This window comes from Pseudophryne corroboree, chromosome 10, assembly GCF_028390025.1.
Source record: "Pseudophryne corroboree isolate aPseCor3 chromosome 10, aPseCor3.hap2, whole genome shotgun sequence".
Classification (NCBI taxonomy): domain Eukaryota; kingdom Metazoa; phylum Chordata; class Amphibia; order Anura; family Myobatrachidae; genus Pseudophryne; species Pseudophryne corroboree.
Window position 1 is genome coordinate 96,837,337 of NC_086453.1, and position 13,209 is coordinate 96,850,545.

The 13,209-nt window shown below is 46.6% G+C and overlaps 1 protein-coding gene across 1 annotated transcript in view; it reads right to left on the reverse strand.

Moving 5' to 3' along the window:
* Window positions 1-13,209, reverse strand: part of PHLDB1 (pleckstrin homology like domain family B member 1) — a 280,745-nt gene that overhangs the window by 242,743 nt on the left and 24,793 nt on the right. The window lies entirely within an intron of this gene.

Below are 13,209 nucleotides of genomic sequence, written 5' to 3' on the forward strand. Positions count from 1 at the left end.
ATAAGCCGCAAATATCTAATGATAAATGGGCCCTTTAGGGAGTACTCCACAAAAGGATTGCCTGCAAAAAGCCCAGATGTGGCTGGTAATTCAGCTCTTCTCTCTTTGGATATGGCATGGCTGTCCTGGGTATCCACCATCCATTTGTGAGGAAAGCTGTCTGTAAAAACAGTCCTCCTGTGCCCCCAATACTAAACAATATTTTACCTACTCTGTGCAGATCAAACATTAATGAAACTAAAATTCTTGGACAGCAGACTGTAGTGAAGATACAATTTATGGAAGGTCAAATTTGATAAAAAGACTCAATTCATATTAATTTCCAAAAAAATGAAAGGAAACACAAGTTAGATGCCACCAATTGCGATGACATAGAAAACTTTGTCACAAACCGAGTCCCAGTGGCGGATCCAGAGGGGGGGCACTCGGGCCCGTGCCCCCCCTGTCGTTTGTGCCTCTGTCCCCAGTCCCTCCGTCCCCCATCCGTCCGTCCATCCCCCCCCCCCCCGGCGCCGCACAGGGAGATGACGGGCGCCCGCTGAGATTGTGTTACCAGCGGGCGCCCGTCTCCCTGCACAGCGGCAGCCGGAGGCAGGAGCTCAGTACTGAGCTCCTGCCTCCGAAGCTGTCACTGTGCGGCGTGCGCTATGGGAGAGACGTCAGTCATGACGTCTCTGTCATAGTGCTGAGGAGAGGATGCCAGGAGGAGGAGTACTGCAGCGGTCTGGAAGCGGGAACGTGGCTTGGTAAGTATGTTCTCTTTTCTCTACCTCAGTGCAGCGGGGGCATCTACTGGGGGAAAACTAGGGGGGACATTACTACTGGGGGCATTAACAAGGGACATTACTACTGGGTGGGGGGGGCATTACTACTGGGGGCATTATTACTGGGGGAGCATCTACTGGGGGGCATCAACAAGGGGCATTACTACTGGGGGGCATTACTACTGGGGGCATTACTACTGGAGGCAGCTACTGGGGACATTTTTACTGGGGGCCATCTACTGGGGGCATTATTACTGGGGGGCATCTACTGGGGACATTACTACTGGGGGGTCATCTATTGGGGGCAAACTCCTAGGGGGAATTACTACTGGGGGCAAACTACTGGAGGACATTATTACTGGGGGGCAAACTACTGGGGGACATTATTACTGGGGGGCATCTACTGGGGGCAAACTACTGGGGGATATTATTACTGGGGGCCAACTACAAAGAGGCTAACTACTGGGGGCATACTACAGGAGGGCATTACTACTGGCGGCGTAACTACAGGGGCATTACTACTTGGGGGCTAAACTACAGGGGGCTAAACTACAAGGGAGGCATAACTACAGGGGCTAAACTACAAGCAGGCAAACTACTGGGGGCATTACCACTGGGAGGCTAAACTAAAGGGGGGATAAACTACTGGGGTCATAACTGCAGGGGCATTACCACTGGGGGCATAACTACTAGGGCGCTAAATGACTGGGGGCATTACTACAGGCAACATTACTACTGGGGGCAATACAGGCATTGCATAAGGGGCACCACTACTATGGGGTCTATATAAGGGGCACTACCAGTACAGTGGACATTGCATAATGAGCGCTACAACTGTGGGCATTGTATAAGAAGCGCCACCTCACATGCACCGAAGCCGCACGCAAATGTACTTGCCCCTTCCATGGTGCCCCCCCTATCATTTTCTTCTGGATCCGCCCCTGCCGAGTCCAGAATTGTCCAATTACAACAAAACATCCACTGCACATCAGTTCACATTAAAAATATTTTTTGAATGCAGTCATGTTCTGTAATAATAAGGGGACAGACAATTAATAACACTTGGAGCTATGGCGTGGCTGATCCATAGTCACTTCAGTCCACTCCACCTTTAGAGGTCCATATCAAATCCTGCCCCTATGGGCCCTACACACAGCGTGATGTGCCGCCGAGGTTCCCGACGGTCGATACAGCCGACGGGCGACCTGGTGGCGGGGGGGGAGGGAAGGTTGGTGATGGGGGGGTAAAGTTTCTTCACTCCCCCCCATCACCCAATCCATAGCACTGCATGCTAATATGGATGAGATTGTCCATATTGGCATGCATGTTTAAACAAGCTGGCACCAACGATGAACGAGCGCGGGGCAGCGCATCGTTCATCGTTGGTGCATACACACTGAAAGATATGAATGATATCTCGTTCATTAATGAACGAGATCGTTCATATCTTTCAGTAGTATCGGCCAGTGTGTAGGGCCTATTACTCTAGCAGTCCTAGCTCTAGAGGTCCACATCTAGCCCAATAAAATGTGTAGTACCAATGTACTTACTTCCACTGTTTATTGCAATGACTTCCTTGAGATATTTTGAATGAAACATCATATTGTCCATAAAACTCAGCATTGCAATCTCGCCCTTCCCCGTTAGGATCTGCAGAGCAACTACAGGAAGTGCTGCCCACTTGTCAAGTAGAACTTTGTTTAACAACAACAACAACATTATGTTAAAATAATATAAAGTGGCTATTGGGGACTTTATACAAATTTTGTGAGCTTATTATTGCACATGGTGGGAACAATACAGAGTTGGAAGTACATCAGGAGTACAATGCTCGTAAGAAGAGTCATACGCTGTACACATAGATGCCACTGCATTTGTACCTGTTGCATGTGTGCCTGGTTTGCTAGCAGCCTTCATCATCTGTGAGCCCTCTTACCAGCCATATACTAGTTGCAAAAGATAAGTCTCCAAAAAGGTGTTTTTCACCTTTTTCCAGGTCTGCATAGCACTTGTATGCATGAAGACACCCTTGCTGATCTACGTGAGAATGACGCAGCATCACAACTGAATCCTTCCACTTCGGTAAAGCTATAATCAAAATGCATATGATTCTTTATAGCAGGCGTTCACAAACTTGTTCCTCAAGGCCAGTGGTGCAAGTAGAAAAAAATGTCTTATAGGTACTGTGTGCGCGCGCTGTCGAAAAAATGGGTATGGCCAAATGTCACATAGGGTGTGGCCATGGGGGCGTGATACACATATGGGGGGTCCAGATACACTTATGACACCAATAGTGCCAGTGACACATATGCCCCCACAGTGCCAGATACACCCCCACCGTGCCAGATATGCTCCTACAGTGCCAGATGCACAAATGCCCCATGGTGCCAGATGCACAAATACCCCACGGTGCCAGATGCACAAATGCCCCACGGTGCTAGATACACAAATGCCCCCAGTAGTGATATATATGCCCCCACAGTGCCAGATACACATTGCCCCAGAGTATCACATACACATTGCCCCAGTGTCAGATGCACATATGCCCCCACAGTGCCAGATATGCCCCCATTGTGCCAGATACACATATGCCCCCACAGTGCCAGATACACATATGCCCCCAGAGTGCCAGATATGCCCCATCAATTCCAGATATGTCTCCACAGGGCCAGATACACATATGCCCCCACAGTGCCAGATATGCCCCTTCAGTGCCAGATATGCCCCACACTGATAGATATGCCCCCACAGTGCCAGATACACATGCCCCCATAGTGCCAGATATGCCCCCACAGTGCCAGATACACATGTCCCCACAGTGCCAGATATGCCCCCACAGTGCCAGATATAATGCCCCCACAGTGCCAGATACATATGCCCCCAGAGTGCCAGATATGCCCCAGCAGTGCAACTCACCGTTGTTGCTGGTGCCTGGGTCTGGCACTATCTTCTGCTGCTGGCCTGCTGCTAGGGAGAGGACAGCGCAGCACGCGCTCCTCCTGCCCCTCCCCTGCCCCCAATCCGGTCTCCTGTATATGAGAACGGGCGCCGGTCCGCGAGCCAATCAGGACTAATGAGGTGTAAGGTGCAGGGAACAGTGAGGAAGTCGGCCACTGAATAGATAGCGGTGGCTATCAATTAACTTAATTGAATGGTGTCACAGAATGGGAGGAGAGGTGCCCCCCTTCAGAGCACGAGCCCGGCAGCAGATGCCTCCGTTGCCTCCCAGAGTTACGCCTCTTAGGCCAAAATATGCTGTTCAGAATGAAAGAAGAATGCAGATGTAATTTAACATATACTTACCTACACTGAAGATCTCCTCTGCGGGAGATGCCTAGCGAGGAGAAGCAGGTGGGTGGCAACAGGAGGCAGGGCTGGGTTAATAGAGTCACTAGGCCCACCCCTCTCATTAGATAATTGTAGTTATTAGTGCATATTTGCATAGGGATGGGGCAGAATGATGCACTTGACATAGAAATTAGTTTTTAGGCCCTGCCACCTTCTCGGATACCCATATTATTCCCCCCGTTCTGGCCATTTCAATAGGAAGTGGGAGGGATGCCTACCCTTCTGCGTGTCTCCCACAGGAACCAGGAGAGTAGGCAAGTATGATTTAACAAGTAATAATAATGTATTCACAGAAGAACATATTACACAGATTACATATGTACATAAATCCTACAATTAACCAAAGTGGCTGCCTAAAGGACAGGTTGTTTCTGGTCTCTCTCCACTCTAGTCTGCCTTCAATGCTGCTACTAGACTCATCTTCCTCTCCAAATGTACTGCTTCTTCTCTCTCCACCAGGCCCTTCACTGACTCCCCTTCAGAATTAAATCTCCACACATGCATCTATAAAGCCCTCATCCAATCTTTCCCCTACGTCTCCGACCTCATCTCCCTCCACACTCCTGCATGCCCACTTCTCTCTGCTAACCACTGCCGCCTCTTCGAGTCCTCCCAACTGATTGCCTCCAAAATTTAGCATGTGCTACTCCCTACCTATAGAACTCTCTTTCTCCCTATCAGACTATCCACCTCTCTTCAATGCTTTAAATGGGCTTGCAAAACCCACTTCTTTATTAAAGCCTTCCAGCTCTCATCCTAACTCACCGCTCCATGCTCCTCAATCACTCTCTCTCCTCTGTATCTGGAGACCCTTCCCCTCTAGATTGTAAATTCTCACAAGTAGGGCCCTCTTTCCTCATGTGCTTATCATTCCCTCACTTATGCATCATCTCCTCCCCATTGCCATCAATGACACCGAACTTCTGGGTTCAGAATCAACAATAGATCAAAAAGGTTGCTTTATGTTCTCAGACAACTCAGAATGAAGAGCTGAATGGTTGGATCAAGATTTAAACTATATAGGACAGACATAAGAAATCTGAACTAAGGGCAACATGTCAGATGTAACATGTGCAGAGAGATTTAGATGTGAGTGGGGGGTGTTCAAACTGAAATGTAAATTGCAGTGTAGAAATTAAGAAGCCAGTATTTTCCCTGCACAGACAAAATATAACCCACCCAAATCTAACTCTCTCTGCACATGTTACACCTGCCCTACCTGCAGTGCAACATGGTTTTGCCCAATTGCTAACTTTTTGGTTTGCTAAGAAACCTGAATAGCCCCCTAAATATGGAATATCTTTGTTACTCATACCAACTGAGCTAATTGCCAGTGTAAATGTTCACTAATCTTTAGTAGTTAGGGGGTCATTCCGAGTTGATCGCACGTAGCAACTTTTTGCTGCCCGTGCGATCAACTAGAGTCCGCCTATGGGGGAGGGCTTTTTTGCATAGCAAGGCTGCGACCGCTTGTGTAGCCCTGCTATGCAAAAAAAGTTTTGTGTAGAACTAGACCAGGGTAATAGTTACTTACCCAGTTTGATCGATCCAGCGATGCAGGTCCCGGAATTGACGTCAGACTCCGCCCTCCAAACGCCTGGACACGCCTGCGTTCGCCGAACCACTCCCAGAAAACGGTCAGTTGACGCCCCGGAACGCCTTCCTCCTGTCAATCTTCTTGCGGTCGCCGCTGCGACTGCTTTCTTCGATGCACCTGCGCAATGCGGCCACCGCGCATGCGCAGTAATGACCCGATCGCACGACTGCGAAGAAGTGCTGCGTGCGATTGGGTCGGAATGACCCCCTTAGTTAGAAAGAATATAATTTTTATTTTATTTCATAGCAACAAACACAGGACCATGGGGGTCATTCCGAGTTGATCGTAGCTGTGTCTCAGAGGCGATCGCTAGGCAACGACGGCTGCCATGCGCCGGCGCACTGCAGCACCGGTGCATGGCCACTTCTGACCCGATTGCTGCGCTTCGAGAAACTGCAGCGAGCGATCGGGTTGGAATGACCCCCTATGGGCCTAATTCAGCATGAGTTGTAGTTGTGCGGACAATCGCACAACTACAACTCATTCCACTAACATGCGGGAAGGGGGGGCACCCAGCATCAGGGCAAGGCCGACCCACAAGCCGTGTCCTGCAAGTGCTGTAGTGCTAAACTCTGCAAATAGCTATTTTAGCACTTCAGCGATCCATGCTGAATTAAGCCCTATGTCCTGGAGTAAAAAAAACCTAATTTATAGACAGAAGTACAATTTACTGCATGCCGTTTATATATGAAAGAATATAATAAAGAGAGAGACAATGTTATGTCCTAGAGAAATTCTAACTCCTATGAGCAGACAAACAGAGTAATAAATTATCCTTTCTGACAATGATGTAACACTGGAGGCTCAGTATCAAAGAATTATTGTATGACAAACTGTCATTTGAAAACAGATGAGACCACTGCCTAGACATAATAACAAATAAGCCTTTCCAGCACTGACTTTAAAGACTTAAAAATATGCCTTAAAAATAAAGGTAAATACAGATTAGTGACTCTCTATTCCAACTTTTAAAATTCTGTCTTTGTAATGTTTATTGTAATGGTGTCATCTGTTTTTAAGCATTCTTTGAAGCTGAACATCAAGTGTACATAGTTATCAGATAATTTATTACCTTGCCTGCTAATCACTTATATTTTCTACTGAACATAACATTCTCTCTCTCTCTCTTTTTTATATTGTTTTATCTATAAATGGCATGCTGTAAATTATACTCTTGCCTATAAATTAGGGGTTGTTACTCCAGGACACAGTACTGTTTGTATATCAGTGCCATGAAATAAAAATTTTTTTTCTATCTAACTAAAGACTAGTGAACATTTTTTACCACAAAATCAGCTCACTTTGGGGAAAATGTATCAAATCTTCTCAAGAGGACAAGTTGAGAAGTTGCCCCTAGCAACCAATAGGATTCTAGCTTACTGGATGTTCTAGGCAACATCATCACTTGTCCACTTTCGAATGTTTCATAAATCTTCCCCTTTACATGAGTAGTAACAAAAATGTTCCATATTAAGTTCAGAATAATTATCCCTATACATTGGTTGTGTCAGAGACAGATCTTGGGTTCGTCTGTACTATTTTTTTACCCCCTGGACCATTTTGGAGACTCTCATATCTCCCCAGGGGTGCAGTCTAAGACCAGCTTATCTCCTCTAGAAGGCCCCAGCCAGCAACAATTTCTGCTACATGATATTTAAACTACTCACAGCAAATATACAGGATCACGATGATCATTAGCATATGGTAAACAGTGTAATTAATATAATAATCCATTAAGGACTGCCCCATCTCCGACATGAACAGTGGGAGATGGAGCGTGCACCTCAGAAGCCAAAGGCTCCCACTGCAGTGACGGGACAGATCTTAGAGGCAGGGGCTGGCCGGGCAAGGTGCCATCTGTCCGCCCACCCATCCACCTCCCGGGCAATTTAAGTGTTCCAGCCAGGGCCATTTTTGCATTGCATTCCCTGTGGGAAGCTGGGCCACTTGCTTGAGTCTGCTCCCCAGGCTGAAAGTTGCCCCTGCTTAGAGGACAGGGGAGCGCTCAGCAAACTGGGAATAGGGTAAGTATTAAGCGTGGATGGAATGGGAAGGGGAAGGGATGGAGTAGTGTTAGGTTCTTTTACTAATAATATAATACAAATTCCACATTGGAACATATGCTTCCCATTCATAGGTCTAATACAATAATTTTATATAAAAATAGCATTTTATTCTTATACATCTCCCCTAAAATGGAATTCATGCCCTTATCCAATCAGATGTCTACCATGTGACGCAAATAAGTTTAGTTTAGTTACTAAGGCAGTATAAACCTCCTGTTCAGTGCTATACTATAACGAGATGGAGGTGAAGCAGTTTCCCCTCTCCCCATGTAACTGGAAATGATATTGGCAAATCTAAACACGCAACCAGAAGTAATATTTGGCCATTACATATATGGGGAATATTCAATTGAACTCTGATCCATTCCGACATGCATTTGTCAGAATGGATCCGACCAAGGCTATTCAATGCCATCTCAATTTGACTTTAAAAAAAGTCGTATAGAGATGAGGGAGCCGAGAGAAGCAGACTGGGTGGGTGGGGGGTGGGGGGGGGTTGGGGGCTGGGAAGGGAGGGGGGGGGAGGGGGGGAGCTGCGGGGAGATGGTGGAGAGCAGCGGCTCCAGCAAGCGTAGCCGGAGGATGTGTCACAGCCGCCGCTCACGGCAGCATCCACCCAGCTCCAGCAAGTGGGATCCTCCTGCTACGCTTGCTGGAGTCACTGCTACGCTTGCTGGAGACGGCTCTCCCCCTGTCTCCTCCTCTCTGCTTCCTCATGTCCCTCATCTCAATCCGACTTTTTTTAAAGTCGGATTAAGATGGTCGGAAAGGGGGCCAAAACCTGTCGGATCGGCAGCTATTCCGCCGATCCACGTGCTTTCCGACAAGTCGAATTCCCCGACTTGTCAGATAATTTTGGGGTATACTAAATAGGTTGGAACCCCTTCCAAACTAAAAAAGTCGAAAACTGATGTCTTTCCGACAGACGGCAGCTTTTGACTTCAATTGAATATACTCCATGGTGTCTCCTCTCTGGGATTACTTTATTTGGATGACATTTTTAAATCATTTGCACCATTGCAAGGAGAATATGGTTTTCCACACATAGGCTTTTATAGCTGCCTTCAGCTAGGCCATACCGTGCATGCTCATATTGGGAGTGGCTACCTGCCCCTCTCCCATTCCCCTCTACAGTATAAACCCCTCTATAAACTTTCTCTGTGTAGACCAGGGGTGGGGAACCTGCGGCCCTCCAGCTGTTGTTGAACTACACATCCCAGCATGCCCTGCAAGTTTTAGCATGGCCAAGTAGCAAAACTGTAACAGGGCATGCTGGTATGTGTAGTTCAACAACAGCTGGAGGGACAAAGATTTCCTATCCCTAGTGTAGACCATAAGAAACAGGTTTCCTCTTTGTACTCTGATGTTAATGTCCTCTTCTTACGGGATGCGCTCCTTCCTTTGAAGTTGAAATGGGAGACAGACTTAGGTCCCCTCACTGATGAAGATTAGAAACATATTCTATGTTCCCTGAAAACAAATAAAAAGGGTAGTACGGCACAAATCATAAAAACAGGCACGTATAACTGATATGAATGGAGACAAATGTTATAGACCAGAGGGGGTTGCCCCTGTGTAGACCAAACCAAGATTGACATCAGCAATCCCAAATCTTATGATATTTTGGAAGTCCATGTCTGTAAGTGTACAGGTACTGTTCATAGTTAGGAGATACTTAATTGACTAGGGCTCACCATTTAAAAAGATTCGGCTTGTCTGAAGCAAACCACAGCCTGGCAATTATGACGTTGGCAATGTGGAACAGACAAAGGTATATCTATATATGATTTTATCATAATGTTACCCCAGCCCAAGGCCAAACAAACCCTAGGATCTAATGATGTAAGCAGAGGAGGGGTGACCGTAATATATGCCCCTACTCGTGTCCAAAATCCCCAATTTGAACTAAAGATAAAGTGTACAATACACCCTATGTACTGTAGATTATAATAATGAATTTGCTGGTGCCTAACACATGGGCTGGTGTCCTTAATGATTAATCAATGATTATGAGTCTACCCTCTGCTCCCTACCAAAGCGGTCCTGATCCACAGTTAGCAGTCAAGGGGAATTAGCTGTCACCAACAAGGAAGTGCTGCAGCAGCGGGTTCAGTATGACGATGGTTGGGATGTCTGCGGACCGACAGCGGCATCCTGAGGTTCCCGAAATCGGAGGGGGTATTTTTACCCACCCCTATTGTAACCCTCCAGGGGTGACAGCTAGTGCTAACCATGGCCCTCATTCCGAGTTGTTCGCTCGCAAGGCGAATGTAGCAGCTTTACACACGCTAAGCCGCCGCCTACTGGGAGTGAATCTTAGCTTCTTAAAATTGCGACCGACGTAGGCGCAATATTGCGATTACAAACGAGATAGCAGTTTCTGAGTAGCTTCAGACTTACTCTGCCTGTGCGATCAGTTCAGTGCTTTTCGTTCCTGGCTGACGTCATAAACACACCCAGCGTTCGCCCAGGCACTCCCACCGTTTCTCCGGCCACTCCTGCGTTTTTTCCGGAAACGGTAGCGTTTCCAGCCACACGCCCCTAAAACGCCGTGCATCCGCCCAGTAACACCCATTTCCTGTCAATCACAATGCGAACGTCGGAGCGATGAAAAAGCCGTGAGTAAACTTACTTTCTTCATAGTAAAGTTACTTGGCGCAGTCGCAGTGCGAACATTGCGCATGCGCACTAAGAGAATTCTCACTGCGATGCGATGAAAAACTCCGAGCGAACAACTCGGAATGAGGGCCCATATACTAATATTGGTGCCGGTCTCCTAAGTGGTGTCGTGATTCCGGCGTCAGTCATGTGACCGCCGGCATCCCGACCTTAGGGATGCAGCAGCATTAACACTCACACATCATGAGGTAAGCGGTTTCAGGTGTGTAAGAACCTTGACGCGGCAGCAACTGTACCTCTTACAAAGCAGTGGGAGGAGTCAGTAACAGACATAAGGAAACCATATATCTCACAGTGGGGGAGATGTACTAAGCCTGAAAAGTGATAAATATCACTGTGATAAAGCACCAGCCAATCGGCTCCTAACTGCCATATTACAGGCTGTGTTTGAAAAATGACAGTTAGGAGCCGATTGGCTGGTACTTTATCACTGTGATATTTATCACTTTTCAGGCTTAGTACATCTGGCCCACTGTATGTGATCCAGGTAGCAGAGTAAGCCCAGGCATTCACAACACTATACATCTCATTTAATATCCCACCCAAAATACTTCCAGAAAACCTGACACAGGAAACCATACATTTCCTAAAACTGGAGTTAAACACAATTTACAGCAATCTATGATTTCTCAAACTGCCTGGTGTTTCATTATGGAAATCATTTCCCTATAACTGTGATCACACAGACAAATAGGATACAAAGAAGGTTGACCCCACGATGATCCAAATATACCCTGGCGGCCTGGCCTCAACTCAGACCAAATGCTTATTTAACATAGGGTTTCCTGTCTTCAAAGTCATACAAAATGTATTTCTCTCAGATTTACATGTATGGCATTTACAGTACATAAGAAAAATAAATTCATACAATAAATGATCTCTTCCTACAGTATTCCCACACTGGGGAGGGCTCGATACTTACACAAACAATTCCTTCATATATAACTTAATCTACATATATTTGGTATTGTTATAGTCAGGAGCCATATATCACTGTATTTTATGTAAATGAATGGGCTTGCATTAATTGTATAACAGAAATAACATGTCACATGACCATAAAGGGTAGAAAACGCAATGGTCATGAAATGGTTAAACATACTATTTTAACTTTGTAACTACAACAATTACTGGTATCCGGTTGATACATCTACAGTAGACTGATAGGCAGTCAATAGGCAGTGGCGAATTTCCCATTAGGCACGTGAGGCACGTGCCTAGGGGCAGCAATTGGATGCTTGTGTTGGTTCTGTCAGCCCAAAAAGTACCAGTAACTGCAACATATTTCCTCTCTACTGTACCATGTTCCATCTTGAATGGAGTATTAAATGGGTAGAACATACACATACTACCCCTGTAAGCTGTCCTACTTCGTAAATATGTATACATAATTAAAACGAAAAAAAGTCATAAAGGATTTTTTTTTATTATTCTATTAAATTGGATGAGGCCTTATAACCAATTAATGGGCAGCAGTTACTGTTGTGCCTAGGGGCGCCCTCACCCGTAAATCCACCCCTGTCAATAACTCGACACCATATGGTCGGCATGCATTAGGTCGACAGGTACAAAAGCTTGACATGGTCAAAAGGTCGACAGGCAAAGGGTAGACAGTGCCTAAGTTTGACAGGTTCAATGGTTGACACACATATGGTTGACACAGGTTTTTATGATTTTTTTTTTCAACTGTTTCATCTTTTACCATCTACGTGGACTATGATTGGCATGGCCGAACTGGCCATCTGGCACATGCCAGAAGGGCCGATGGGCCGAACCAGTCACTCAGAGAGCCGGGAAGGCCGCGCGCAGTGCAGCCTCCGGCTCTCTAGTTCCATGGTCTCCATGGAAATAGGGGCGTGCCGCGAGTCCACGCCCCCGGACTCGCGGCGCGCCCCCATCCCCAGCAACAATCGCCATGGTAATAGGGGCGTGCCATGAGTCCACGCCGCCATGATTCACAGCACGCCCCCCCCCAAAGGCGCGCGCACGCGTTCACGAATGCCAGGGCTGAATTAAGGCCCCAGTCCGTCGCTGATGATTGGGAATAGTAACCTGAGCCAAGCGCAGCGGGACACCTTGCCTGAAGCATGGTGCGCGAAACGGTACACTAATTGGGGTCACATGTGGTTAAACATACAAAATGATACCAAAAAGCACTGAAAAAACGTGTCAATCTTTCTTGTGTGGACCATTATCATGTCGACCTTTTGACCCTGTTAACCTTTTGTATCTGTCGACCTTTTCCATGTTGACCTTGAGAACCATGTCGACCATTTGGGGTCAACCTACAGGTATTGACTGTCGATGAGTTTCCTGTAGATCTAATTAACCATACCCACATTTACCTATTGCAAGGGTTATGGATCACTGAGTCGACCTGACTAGGGTTGACCACTACTGGTTGACAGGCACTTGGTCGACATGACAAAACGGATGACACGGAAAAGGTCGACATGAGCTATTTTGGTGTTTTTGGTGTCGTATACTCTGTAAAGTGACCAGGAACCCCAATTAGTACACTGCATCCCCTTGCATGACTAGCATTCCCAATCGTAGACCACGTGGATGGTAAAGTATGAAAAAATAGATTTTTTTTCCAACTCATGTCGACCTTTTCATGTGTCATCATTTCCCGTGTCAACCTGTTTGCCATGTTGACCTTTTGTCCATGTTGACCTAATGCATGTCGACCAATAGTGGTTGACCTAATGACTGTCGACCTTAGTCATGTTGACGTAGCATCCGGATACCATTG